Raw genomic sequence first — 14769 nt, forward strand, 5'->3', positions numbered from 1 at the left:
ATTCCAATTGCTTTTATTGTTAACTGGTAGAAAAGGATTTGTGGGATGGGTCTTTTTCCTTCTCTCTAAGCTATTCTAGGAGTGAACATGCAAGGTGAAGAGGTTCTGATCTAGTATCAAATAAGAAGTAGCAGGCGGGTGACGTACCAGTCACCATGTCCTATACTGTGTGTCTCTGGAAAAACGCTCCCAAACCCCAGATGAAGGAAAGATAGTAAAGACATTGCTTTTTTAGTGGAGACTGTTGGGATATTGCCACACTCTTATATAAAGTATTTTATTCCATGTTTTCTCATTCCATTTTTATTTACTTTTTTATGAGCAAATTTTATGCACAGATGGTAGGTATGCACCTGCATTTAATTTATCATTCTTTAAAAATTCCCTTTTCTCCCTATTAGAAAACTCTAAACAATATTTTTCATCATCTTTTTAAAAATTTGTTTAAATTAAATTTTAAGGTCAAAGGTTTTATGCATTCGTGAGACCAGTTAATTGAGTTATCTAATTATTCCATGGGTGAGCAGTATTTATAGTGGTTTTTATTAGCAGAGATCCTAACTTAGTGATTTGTTTCTTTCTAGCATGGAGCTCTTTCTACAAGATGTTCAGTACTCATAATACAACCCCTGACCTACCCTACAAAGGGAACAATATTTTAAATTAGGTAAATGAAATTTAGGTTTCCTTTCTAACCCATTAGTCTTTGTAACCCACACTGGGAGAATCTGTAATACTGTAGTTTCTTATTGCTTCTTTGGAAAAATTAGTCCCAAGTCACAATGTGACATACGACTTCTTCATTATTGACTAGCTCCAAAATTGACAAAAATAACATTTTGCTTTGCCTTTTGTACTTAGACTCTTAGAAGAAGTTTTCCTCTTCTTCCCCTCCTCCTAAATAGTGTGAGGAGTTCAAATTTATCTTCTTTCCAGTGCAGGGACATGAAAGGAGTTGTACAGGGCCACATCTGACAAATAAGGCAGCTGTAACTCTGCTAGTTCTACTTCCCACGAACCCCACCTAGATGGTGGGGGCTATGTTGACCTCCTGACTGGGATAGGAGTTGGTTCCCCTAGATGAGACCACTCAGCTTCCTGCCTGGAGAGGCAAGTTAAGTCAGAGTCCCTGTCAGATGGTCTGCAAGAGACATGTTGAAGAACACATAACTTGGCATTAGGGAGAAATGGGGTCCGAGGTGAACAGCTAGGAATATCAATAGGTCTCCATTTTCCAGCAGAGAAAATGAGTGGTATGTGGTGCTTGAGCCTGTGTGAAGGGCATCACATTTTTAAAATTTTATTTTAAAATTTTTCTTAAATTTACTTTTTAAATTTACACATAAATTTACACATTTTTGTGGGGCACTACTTGATGTTTTGATACATGCAGTGTATCATGTAATGGTCAAATCAGGGTTTCCTCAAACATTTATTATTTATTTGTGGGGAAAACTTTCAGAGTCCTTCTAGATTAAAAAAAATAGACAGTGCATTATGGTTAACTATATGTCTACCATGCAACTGAATATCAGAATTTTTTTTTTTACTGAACTAATAAGTACTCATTGACCAACCATCCTCTGTCCTTCCTTCTCCACAACTCTCTCTAGACTCTGGTAACCACTATTTTACCCGAACTTCTATGATATCTATTGTTTTATTTATTTTTTTTAAAAAATATTATTTTATTGGTACATTTTAGGTACACAATATAATGACATTCATCATTGGAAATTTGCACTGTTACATAGTTTCTCTTGGTTCTTATTTTTCACCCTTGCCCAGCCCTCCCTTCAATCCCTCCAGTCCTCCCTATTTACAAAGATTTTGTTCCTATTTTTGCATTTTCTCATATTAATCCCATTCCCTTCTATTCTTTCCCCTACCCTCCCACTTCCCCTTGCCCTTTGCCCCTTTTCTTCCTATTTCTCATTATCTGTTATACCTTTTAGTCCTTATTTATACTTTCAGTTTCTCACACTAGAGAAACTATTTGGTATTTATACATGTGTGTCCTATTTATTTCACTAAAGAATATCACCTCAATGTGCAACCATTTAGCTATAAATGTCTCTAATTTCTCATTTTTTATGGCTGAATAGTACTCCATTTTAGAAAAAACACATTTTCTTTACCCAGTCTCCAGTAGATGGGCATTTGGGCTGCTTCCAAGTTTTAGCTATTACAAATTGTGCTATGAACATGGGTGCAGAAATGTCACTGTGGTATGATTCTTTTAATTCTTTGCGGAAGATACTGAGCAGGGGAATAGCTGGGTCAAATGGGAACTCCACTCCTAGTTCTCTGAGGTATCTCCATACTGATTTCCACAGTGGTTGCACCAGTCAACACTCCCACCAGCAGTGGAGCAGGGTTCCTCTTTCCCCACACCCCCACCAGCATTTGTTATTGGTTGATTTCATGATAGCAGCCATTCTTTCTGGAGTAAGGTGGAATATCAGCATTTTCATTTACATCTCTCGAATGACCAGTGATGTTGAGCATTTTTTCATATGTTTATTTCTACTTCTTTGTCTGAGAAATGTCTATTCATTTCAGATGCCCATTTTTGAATTGGGTCTTTAAATTTGGGAGGTCTGATTTTTTTTAAGTTCTTTATAGATTTGAGATAGTAGACCTTTGTCTGAGGAAGAGCAGGTGAAGATTATTTCCCACATTGTGAGTTGTCTCTTCACACTGTCGGTGGTTTCTCTTGCTGTGCAGAAGCTTTTTAATAAGAAGAGATCCCACTTGTTGATTGTTTGTGCTAGTTCATGGGCAACTGAGATTTTGTTCATAAAATCTTTCACTACACCAACATCTTCAAGAGTTCTACCTAACCTCTGTTCTAGCCTGTTCAGTGTTTCTGTTTTAATATTTAGATCTTTAATCCATTTCAATTTTAGTTTAGTGCATGGTGAGAGATTAGGTCTAGTTTTAATCTTTGGCAAGTTGAAACCCAATTTTTCCAGCACCATTTATTAAAAAGGCTATCTTTCCTCCAGTGAGGGTGTTTGGCTTCTTTATTGAAGATGAGAGGGCTGAGTGTGTCTAGAGTTGTTGCAGGATCTTCTAATCTGTTCCACTGATCCTCAGGTGTTTCCTTGCCAGTACCATGCTGTTTTTATCACAGCAGCTTTGTAGTATAGTTTCAAGTTGGGGATTGTGATACCCCCTGCCATGTCTCTGTTGCCTAGAATTGCTTTTGGTATTCTAGGTCTCTTCTTGTTCCAAATGAATTTTTGGATTGTTTTCTCAACATCTGTGAAGTATGCTGCTGGGATTTCAATTGGGATTGCATTGAATCTATATAGCAGTTTTGGCAGAATGGCCATTTTCACTATATTGATCCTTGCTACCCAGGAGCAGGGGATGTCTTTCCATTTTCTGATATCATCTTCAATCTCTCTTTTCAGAGTGCTATAGTTTTCAGAGAAGAGGTCTTTGATTTCTTTCATTAGGTTGATTCCTAGGTATTTCAGTTTTTTGGATGCTACTGTGAAAGGAATTGTTTGGCCTATTTCTCTCTCAGTGAGTCTGTTGTTCATGTAGAGGAAAGCTATTGATTTTTGTGTGTTGACCTTCTATCCAGCTACTCTACTGAATTTGGTTATTAAGTCTGGAAGACTTTTAGTGGAGTTCTTGGGGTTTTCTGTATAGAGTATCATGTCATCTGCAAATAATGACAATTTGACTTCTTCATTTCCTATCTTTATTGTCATTGGTTTCTCTAGAGCGAAACCGGAGACCCTGGAAAGCACTTTTAAAGAAAGAAAAGGAGACACCCTGGGGGATGAACAGCAGTTTAATTCCTCTGGCACTATTCCACAATCACAAAGGAAAGAAGGAAGGGTTTTATACATGTAGGAAAGCAGCTTAGTTATTCTGGCTATTGTCTTTCTGATTTTCACCTCTGATGATAACCAGTGACTTTAAGTGACTCATAAAAGCTACAGGAGAATTCACAAGTCCCCTGTTTCTATTCACCAATCCAGTACATCAAAGAGCACACCGCAGCCCTCTTCTTATCAGATAGTATCAAGAGAGCAGGATGACTTTAGCCAAAAATCAAGCCCACCAGCCCACCATAAACATCACAGATGTGCATAGTGAGTCGTATCTCTCTTACCACCCGTAGAGTCATTGAGTTGTGGTCCTCTGATCATGGAAAATGGTAAATAAGAAAACTAGGAAAACCTGTTTTTCTCCTCTGAGACTTTTACAAGGTCTCAAAGTTTTCTGGCATTCTTTTAACAAACAGACTTGTGGAATTTCCCAGAAATGACTTAATTCCCTTAGTTAACAAACTTCTTGTGATCTATTCTTAAAACTAGATAGCTGAATTCTACCATTTCCCACACTTTATTCCTTTTATTTCTTTCTCTTGTCTAATTGCTGTGGCTAATGTTTCCAAAACTATATTGAACAGGATTGATGATAGTGGACATCCTTGTCTTGTTCCTGATTTTAGTGTGAAGGATTTCAGTTTTTGACCAGTTAGTATGATATTGGCTGTTGGTTTTTCATAGATGGCTTATATTAGATTGAGGTAGAGACCATCTATTCCAATTTTTTGTAGGGTTTTTATCATAAATGCATGTTGGATTTTGTCAAATGCTTTTTCTGCATCTATGGAGATTATCATGTGGGTTTTTTTCCTTGGCTCTATTGATATAGTATATTACATTGATTGATTTGCATGTGTTGAACCATCCCTGCATCCCTGGGATGAATCCCACTTGGTCAGGGTGTATGATCTTCTGCATTCTATTGGCCAGTATCTTATCAAGGATTTTTGCATCTATGTTCATTAGTGAGATTGGCCTATGCTACTGTTTTTCATTTGGGTCTTTCTCTGCTTTTGGGATCAAGGTGATGCTTGCTTCTAGGAATGAATTTGGGAGTATTGCTTCCCTTTCAATTTCAATTGAAGAGTTTAAACAGTAGTGGCAGTAGTTCCTCTTTAAATGTCTTGTAGAATTCAGCAATGAAGCCATCAGGACCTGGGCTTTTCTTAGTTGTTAAGTTTTTAATTACATTTTTCAATTTCAGTGATTGATATTGGGTCGTTTAGAATTTTTAGCTCTTCTTCATTTAACTTTGGTAATTCATATATATCTAGGAATCTATCCATTTCTTCTGTATTTTCCATCTTATTGGCATATAGGTTCTTGAACTAGGTATTGATGATCCTCTGGATTTCTGCTAGGTCTGTTGTAATTTTACCCTTTTCATTCCTAATTTCATGGATTTAGGCATTTTCTTTCCTTTTTCTGATAAGTTTGGCTAAGGGTTTGTCAATTTTGTTTATTCTTTTGAAGAACCAACTCTTGGCTTCATTGATTTTTTGTATCATTCTCTTAGTCTCCATTGAATTGATTTCTGCTCTGATCTTTATAATTTACTTCCTTGTATGAGCTCTGGGTTTGTCCTGCTCTTATTTTTCTAGAAGCTTGAGGTTCAGCATCAGGTTGTTTAATTGGGCTCACTCTGTTTTCTTAATGTGAGTATTCACTGCTATGAATTTCCCTTGTAAGACTGCCTTCATTGTGTCCCATAGATTCTGATATGTTGTATTGGCATTGTCATTTAATTGAAGGAACTGTCTGATTTCTTCTTTAATTTCCTCTGTGACCCATTGGTTATTCAGAAGTGTGTTGTTCAATTTCCACATGTTTATGAAATTTTTTGAGTTTCTTTTGCTATGGATCTCCAATTTCATCGCACTATGGTCTGATAATATGCAGGGGATAACTTCAATTCCTTTGCACTTACTTAAACATGTTCTATGTGTGAGTATGTAGTCTATTTTTGAGAATGACCCATGTGCAGCTGAGAAGAATGTGTATTCTGATTTTGTGGGGTGGAACACTCTGCAAACATCTGTTAAGTTCATTTGTTCAAGAGTTCGATTGAGTTCTAGTATTTCATTACTTATTTTTTGTCTAGTTGATCTATTTGTGACAGTGGGGTGTTGAGGTCCCCCACTACAATTGTATTAGTGCATATATGACTTTTCATGTCCATTAGTATTTGTTTTGTATAGTTGGGTGCGCTAGTGTTTAGTGCATAGATATTTATGATTGTCATCTCTTCCTGTTGGATTCTTCCCTTTACAAGGATGTAGTGTTCTTCTTCGTCTCTCTTAATCAGTGTTGGTTTGAAATCTACTTGATCTGCCAAGAGGATAGCTACTTCTGCTTTTTTTCGGGTTCCTGTCCCATGGAGTATTGTTTTCCACCCTTTAACTTTCAGTCTATGAGTTTCCTTTTGAATGAAGTGTGTTTCTTGTATCCAGCATATTGTTGGATTTTGCTTCTTAACCCATTCTGCCAGTCTATTTCTTTTGCTTGGTGAATTGAGACCATTAACGTTGATGGTTATAACTGAAAGGTATTGACTTGTCATTGCCATGACTTTTTCTTTTTGTTGGGTTCTCCCCCTTTACATTTAATTTCTTGTCATGCCAGATGGGTTCATTCTGCTTTGCTTCCTGGGGTTTAGTGTTTCATTTTCATAGTTTGAAGAACTTCACAAAATGAATATTTTTGAAATGGTGTATTTGTGACTCCTGAGCCACCTGTAATAAACATTTTGAATTAGTACAGATTAAGGAATATAACCTGAGGAATAGAAACTGCTTTTACAACCAATTAATAAAATTAATCCTTTAAATTTTTCATGAAATGCTAAGAAAAATGTAAGAAGAGATTTAGAAAGCTTATGATCTATAGTTTTAAAAAATATATATATATTTATTGGTACATTTTAGGTATAAAATACATTTACATTTATCATTGGGTGTTTGTACCATGATCTATAAAGTTTTGCTTTAAGTTTACTACTTTGTAAAACACTAAAATTGTTCTAAAGGGAAAAAATTGTTACCTGAAATAATGCCTTATTTAAATGCAATTTATGACTGTGTAACAACTTCACTACAGAAGGAATAGCAAAGCTAAAGGGTATTTTACAACGGTTTTTGAGTCAGGTGAGTATTTTAATGGAGTTGGATTTAAACCTAGGCATAAGATAATTAACATCTTTGCTTTTTAAAATGCTCTATAGTATTTTTCTTACTCTTTCCATCCTCCTTTTCATGTAGCTTTTAAAAGCATAACATCGTGTTTTCCATTTTCATCTGCCTAAAACCCATCTAAAATTCTTTCTCATAACTCCTGTCTTCCTGAATCTATACCTAAAGTTTTCCAGAAGATCAGATTCTGCTTAGGATTCAGTCAGCTAATAATTCAGGTTCAATTCTAGGCAATGCAGTTGCAATACAGTAATTAAAGATAAAAGTCATGGTTTTTGCCCTTTTAGCCTTCAACCCTTTAAGTCAGAATATAAATTAAACAGTCACATTCTAGAGTAACTCTCTTGATGCCCTAAACATTAATGAGCATTAGTCATGTTAGAACCCCTCCCCGCTTGAAGACCTAGTTAATGTTTAAGTAAAAATCTGAGTTAAAGGTTGGATAAAGATGACAGTGACCTGGCTCTAACAATGTAAAAGTTTATAAATTTCATCATCATCTCTGGTGTGCAGTAGAACATCTTGCCTTTTTATAGTACTTTGCATTTTACAGTGTGTTTCAAACAATCTCATTTTGTAGGAAGGTCCTGTTGATGACATTCTCCAGTGGCCAGCTTGTATTGAACCGTTATGTTTATGTTGACTTGAGAAACCCCCAAGATCTTGCAAATGAAATGAAATGATTTAATGGCTAAGCCTCAAACTGCTAAGCTAGGAAACCTCAATTCTAATCCTACTTTTATTAGTATTTGGTTGCACCATTTTATTGCACATGCCTTCTGTTTACCCATCTACAAAATGAAGGGCTGGGGTAGGTAGTAATTAAAGCTTGGTATTAGGTAGTTATTGTTGTGTAAAAGATAACAAGTATTATTGTTATAATTATTAGATAGTTATGGTGTTATAGACCCCCCCAAAGTATGAGTGTCTAAAAGCAATAAGCATTTATTATTCTCCTGGGGCATCTATGGACCATCTGCTGATACAGATTAGGCCTGCCCAAACCGGATGGGGCTCACTCAAATATCTGCCATCAGCCACCAGGCTGGTGCGAGACTGCCCCTCTGCGTAAACTCACACACATGTCCAGCAGGTGTCTGGCTGTTGACTGGACCAAAAGATTAGCATGTCATATATTTCTCACTATCCAGCAGAATTGCTGGGGCTTATTCTCGTGACAAAGTGAGTGTCCCTAAAGAGTAAGCAGACATTTACATATGAGGCCTCTTGGAACTTGTCAGCTCTACCACATCCTGGTGGTTAAAATGTCAAGGCCACATCAGATTCAGACGATACAAAAGTAGATTCCAGTCTCATGGGGAAGGCATGGAAACAAGGATGGGCAATTAATTTAGTATAGGCTACTTTGACTTTAACTTAAAAAAAACAACCTGTGAGTGATCTAATTTGTTATTTGAATACCTACTGCTGTACTGTGGCACTGAAAGTAACACAGAAGAGAAAAATAACCCATAATTATATTGTACGCACTTTGTATTTTATAAAACCAGTTTTACTTTCTGGAGAAATACAAAATAACATACCCTTGAGGACCTGGCAATGTGGTTAAGCAAATAAGGCTCATCTATTAAAAAAATAGAAAACATTTCATGACCATCTTTATTCAAGGTTGGAAATTTATAGGAGCTACATGATGCAGAAAAGAAAGAGGTGAATATAGGTTGGATTTTCTATTAAGTCTGGAAGGGTGATGTGTCAGTGGTTAGATATCAGACTCTTTTTGATCACTTCTAATTTTTATATGCACAAAGATGACAAAATTTATTTTAATTAAGCAAAGAAAATTAAGTTTGCTGGTGAATAATTAATCTCAAAACATTTTGCTTGTTTAAGCAAGGAGTTATAATGTGAATATTGACTTTTAGCAAATAAAAATTATTCTTACAAGAATGTTTTATTATCTCAAGAGTCACAAAATATTTTTAGGCAAAGATTCCCTGGAATACAGCCAATGGGATTATTTTTAACCACTAGCAGAGAGTGCTAGCTGTTCACCAAAATCCATTTCCTCTTACTACTGCTCCGAGACTTCCTTACAGTTAGGTGTTTTACCTGAGTTCCATCTCATGAAATGTGCATGGGAAAATGTGCTCTGCTTCCTCCCCTACATGCTGTTGCACTCCTTCCCCTTTCTGGTTGACTGGGTTGGCTGGCCCCAGGGTGATTCTGGAAATTAGACTGATAGATTGCTGTCAATCTGTATTCCTAAATGACTACCCAAGGCAGAACTTTCTTCCTTACTAGGACTCTGCCCTGGGTTAGTAACTAACTGAGACATAAATTCTATTGTGCTTAACCCCTTCCCTATTGGATCTGTTTGTTTTACCAGGATAATCTGACCTAACACAGCAAATAATATATTTACTTGAAAAATTAAGGCAGAAAAGCATAATTAAAGAGATTTCAAGGTTATCTTCTCCAGCCCTCAGCCATACAGAGTTCAGCAAACGCTTAGTATCTTCCATGTACAAAAGGCTGAACTTAATGTCTCAGGGACCTCCCAGTCTGTCAGGATGAACAGATATGTAAACATGATTATTATGCAGTGAGGTAAAGCCTTCTGGGGGTAATAAACTAAATTAGTATATTGAAAAATCCCCAATATTCCGTGATTCAAGCAAGTTAGAAAATTATTTTTCTGTAGCAATCCAGGGTGGATAAGCAGCTCTGTTTTAGAGGATTATGGTAAAAATAATACTGATAGGACTGATTACTTTTGATAATAATTATTATTAAAAGTATCAATTGGCATTTACTGTATGGTAAGTTCAGTTTCCAATCCATAGATATAATAACTCTTTTAATTGTTACAAAAATTGTTAGATCCTGTCTCCTTATTTTACAGATAAGGAAACTGAGGCACAGATTATAAGTAATTTATCTTCGTTCACATAGCTAGGAAGTTGCTCAGCTGGGCTTTGAAGCCAGGCAATGTGAGCCTAGGCTGTTGGCCACCATAATATATCTAGAGAAGCCAAGATAGTAGAGTGGGAGGTCATTGTGGGTGTGGGAATATCCATTGAGTTGAGATCTTGGTGGGCATTTGGTGCCTTCAGGCTATATTCTTTTAGCTCATGAGCTCAGGTACCTAGTGCTTTGGGGGATTCTGAATTTTTCATTTTTAATGCCGCTTTATGTTCTGGATGTGTCAGAATTCAGTGAAGCCATTCTCCTAATTTTTGTGTATCTCTGGACTTTAACAATCTAAGCAATAAAGGAAGTAAAAGTTTTAAAAGTTGGTGATAAATATTTGCATGTGTCATCTTCTTAAACTGACTTTTTATGGGTCTCCACGTTGCATATTTAGAATGTATGATACTGACCCTTGTCCACACTAAGTGCTTGACAATGGCTTCTCGTTGAGCAAATACAGAAGAGTACTCTGTAGCATTCGTGTCCCTTGAACTTCTTCCGTAGGAAGTGCTCTATATAAGTCTCCCTGTCCTCTGCACTTGCCCTGAAGGGCCTACTGAGACAACAGGTAAACCTGTTTAGCCTGTCACTCTTTAAAGGAAGCCCGGTCTACTAGAGAGAACAAAAATATTTTTCATGGTACTTTTGCTGTTTTTCTGCTGTAACATTTGCATAGAATGGTTTGGCAAATACATGCCTAATCTAACATCTTGCATTCTCTTTTTCTTGTTTAGCCACAATTGGAATGTGGGAAATGCCATTTTTTTTCTTAAATTCTTTTATTGGTACATTTTAGGTATACAACACATTTACATTTCTCATTGGGAATTGTACCTTTACATAATGCAACTTGGTTCTTATTTTCTTCCCCATTCCTAGCCCTCCCTTCATGCCCTCCACCCTTCCCTATTTACAAAGACTTTGTTTCCATTTTTTCCATTTCTCATCATTTTTCCTTTCCCTTCTTTCCTTTCCCCTGCCCCTCCCACTACCCCTACCCTTTGGACCTTTTCTTCCTATTTCGCATTATCAATTATTCATTCTAATCATTGGTACATTTTAGGTGCACAATATAATGACATTCATCATTGGAAATTTGCACCTTTACATAGTCTCTCTTGGTTCTTATTTTTCACCCTTGCCCAGTCCTCCCTTCAGCTCCTCCATCCCTCCCTATTTACAAAGTTTTTGTTTCCATTTTTTCATTTTCTCATATTAATTCCATTCCCTTGTTTCTTTTCCCCTACCCCTCCCACTTCCCCTTCCCTTTTGCCCCTTTTCTTCCTATTTCACATTATCTATTATATGTTTCAGTACTTATTTACACTTTCAGTTTCTCACACTAGAGAAGTTATTCAGTATTTATACATGTGTGTCCTATTTATTTCACTTAAGAGTATTGCCTCAATGTGCATCCATTTAGCTATAAATGTCTCCAATTTCTCATTTTTTATGGCTGAGTAGTACTCCATTTTATAAAAAAACCACATTTTCTTTATCCAGTCTCCAGTTGGTGGGCATTTGGGCTGTTTCCAAGATTTAGCTATTACAAATTGTGCTGCTATGAACACGGGTGCACATATATGACTGTGGTATGATTCTTTTAATTCTTTGGGGAAGATACTGAGCAGGGGAATAGCTGGGTCAAATGGGACTTCCAGTCCTAGTTCTTTGAGGTATCTCCGTACTGATGGGAAATGCCATTTTTATTACTATCCACGATGATTTTTGTACTTTGCCAGGGTTGGCTCTTTTGTTTGAGATTTTCACCATATTGGTTTTCCAGTGGAGATAATTTATTTTTCCTTAAAATATTGTGACTGCTGTCCTACTTTTCCCCTTGACCTATGATAATTTTTCTCCTCCAGCAGATGGTGGATGTGTGAACATCTTATTGGCAGGGTGCTGAATACCTCCAGCTTTGATACAGAGGCTAGCCAGGTGCTAAGACCATCTCAGAAATCCTTCTTCCCTGGGCCATTGTGCCTGCCTAATTCCGAGTGTTACTGGCTTCCAAGAGGGCACTCTGTGTGCAGGATGTCTGGCAAGAAGGAAAAAAAGAAGTGTCCAAGCAGTGTGAAATTACTCAGCTCGGCTGTTCTTCACTGGGAAACTCAGATGTAAATTGTGATCCAGATTGGGACTGCTGTATGTTCTAAAAGAAGGGTTTTGAGCATCCAACAGGCCCAGCAAAGGGGAATTGTAAGCTGCAGGCTGCGATTTTGTTTCCCAAGTACAATCAACTTTAGCCTTCAAGAATGAGTGAAATAATTTTTTTCAATCATCATGCATTCATCATATTTGCTCCAACAATGTTCTTGAAGTAGGCTGTGAATGGGGAGCCAGGAGCTCCAGTTTCCCTGGCTGAGCCTGCTTTTCACTAACCATGTTACCTTGGGCAAATTGTTTTACTTATGTTCTCTCTCCTTACTGAACTAGTTATGACTCATGGGATTCAGGAGCAGGTGCAGGGTTGGCACTCTTAGCATACTGGAATAAAGTGTGGATGCCAACTGCCACTTACCTAATGTAACCTTTGTCAAGTTGCTTACTCTTTTGGCTTCATATGCCACTTCTTAAATACAGGGTACCGGACAACTCTCAGGGTTGTATAAATAAGGTAATGTGTGGCTATCATCAGGGACAATGTCTAGCACATAGTAGTTGCCTACTAAATTCTGGTTATTGTGTTTAATTACTGTTATTATTAGCAAGTTCTTGGGCTGGATGAGATGCTGGCAAAATACCAAAAGAGATGAAAAGAATCTTCCTTCATGAAAAGTTCAATTATTTTGCTACTTAATGGTACTCTTTCTCAAGTCAATAGAATTACTATATTAGCATTAATAAGTTATTCTTCAAAGGATTATTTTCATGAATAAAAGAGAAGAACTTTGAAGCCTATCTGAGGTGACAAACAGTGTCACATAGTGGAGAGAGCATGAGATTCAGGAGCTGCAGATTCAGCTTTGCACTCTGGAGCTGCCCTCGTGTAGTTGTGATGCAGGAAAAGTTAAGGAGCTTCTTTAAGCCTCAGTTTACTAAAATGGATGTGAGGCAATAATGTTGGCTTAAAACTTATTTTGATGCTTAAATCTATATATTAAGTTGATAAAATCTTGCATGTAATATGTGATTTATTAACAGAAATGAACAGAAGTTTGCTGTGTGCTTTACGAAGGTGTCTGAAAATGTCAGCCTGAGCTTCCAAGATGCCCCAATTTGGTCCCCTGTTGTTTTGTCTTTTTTTTTTTTCAGTGATATTCCCATTTATTTCACTTTCAGTAATGTTTTTCTCTTACATGATTGAACACATATTTTGCTTTAAAATTAACAGTCACAGTTGAAGAAACAGTGGCTTATTTTTCTAATTAAGTTACCAAGCTACTGAATCTTAAGGCTTCAACCTTAATGTTGCACCTTATTATTTTCACTGAACAATAAGATCCTCTATTTTGATTATTCCTGGTGAGCAGCAATTTTGTGTTTCCAGTGGTTTCCATTTGCAAATAGTCATGACAAATGGCTCAACATGGTGCCCACCACTTCCAGGGATTCCACCTGATGAGTCCTCTTTCCCAGTGCAACAGCTGTGGCAGCCTCCACCCAGAGCTCAGCCATTGGGACTTCTCTATCGAGGCTGGCCAAGAAGTCCCACTTTGGCTGCCAGGGCCTCATTCTGCTGAATATGGTATTCCTGAAATCTCATGGTTATTCCTTGTGTCATTTTTAATTATTTCTGTAAGCAATGTTCTGAACAGGTGATCTCTTCAAGTTTTACTTCTCTTGTTGTGAAGTCTTTAACACAGTCCAAAAAGCAGGTTTCTATAAGTTTATTGTAGGTTCCCAGGAATTCCCTAAACTGTTTTATCTGATCAGATTCTGACATCTGTGCAGGCATATTCTTTTGGTTGATTTATGAGTCACCTTTTCTGACGCATGAGTTTCCTGAGTTCCTGAGAAGCAGTTATCCAACCTCTGCTCAGGGTTCCAGTGAGGCCTGATTTCTACAAGGTTCTCCAAAGCTGGGCCCTCAAGTTCTCATTTAACTTTAGACTTCTATGGAAGTAGACATTCAGTCACTGGCTTTCGTCCATACGAGGCTGGGGGGACTGCAATGGCTGTCGGCCTGTCAAGGTTAAAGCGGACGCCTTGGCCAGAGAATGGCAGAGAACACGTGAGAGCGGCGATGTCAAGTTCCCTGTTGTTTTGTCTTTAAAGCAGCCTATTCTTTTCCTTCATGGCAAAATTTGTATTAATACAAATTCTAAGCCAAGGGCTGTTTCTGTGTCTGTTTTAATCACTGTTCTACTGGCATACAGTTGGTGTTCAGTAAATCTTGGCTAAGTGATGGGAAGAAAGGATAGGAGGGGAGCAGAAAGGATTACAAACAGCAGCGCTGTCTCTTCTTGGCACACGCATATCACTTATTTGTACTTCATTTCATGTTGCCTTTTAGCATCACCTGTAGCCTTGTTAATTAGCTCTTGTAAAATGGCTAATGATTTTCATGTCCCCTCCAATAATAGGTGTAAGCCCTGGCAGTTGAGAGCCACAGACCAGATCTGCATCGCTCTCACAGACTGCACCGTGCTTCACATGGTAATGATTTGTGGAATAAATGAACCAGAAAAGGAAAGAATTTTCACTCTGGGTATTTCACCAAAAATTAAACTTTGGGGAAATGTCATGAGGTCAGAACTCTCTCAGTTGTTTCCATCTTTTATGCTCTCATAGTGATAAATGATGTTCGGGAAGATGAGATGATAGGTCAAAATGATCTCTCCGATGTTGTC

The 14769-nt window shown here is 37.4% G+C and overlaps 1 protein-coding gene and 1 pseudogene across 9 annotated transcripts in view; one reads left to right on the forward strand and one right to left on the reverse strand.

Moving 5' to 3' along the window:
- Positions 1-14769, forward strand: part of Fras1 (Fraser extracellular matrix complex subunit 1) — a 444408-nt gene that overhangs the window by 85986 nt on the left and 343653 nt on the right. The window lies entirely within an intron of this gene.
- Positions 13605-14164, reverse strand: LOC106009682 (mitochondrial import inner membrane translocase subunit Tim9 pseudogene; annotated as a pseudogene).

This window comes from Heterocephalus glaber, unplaced genomic scaffold, assembly GCF_053883595.1.
Source record: "Heterocephalus glaber isolate CG9 unplaced genomic scaffold, H.glaber_assembly_v1.0 deba00001454, whole genome shotgun sequence".
NCBI classification, from domain to species: domain Eukaryota; kingdom Metazoa; phylum Chordata; class Mammalia; order Rodentia; family Bathyergidae; genus Heterocephalus; species Heterocephalus glaber.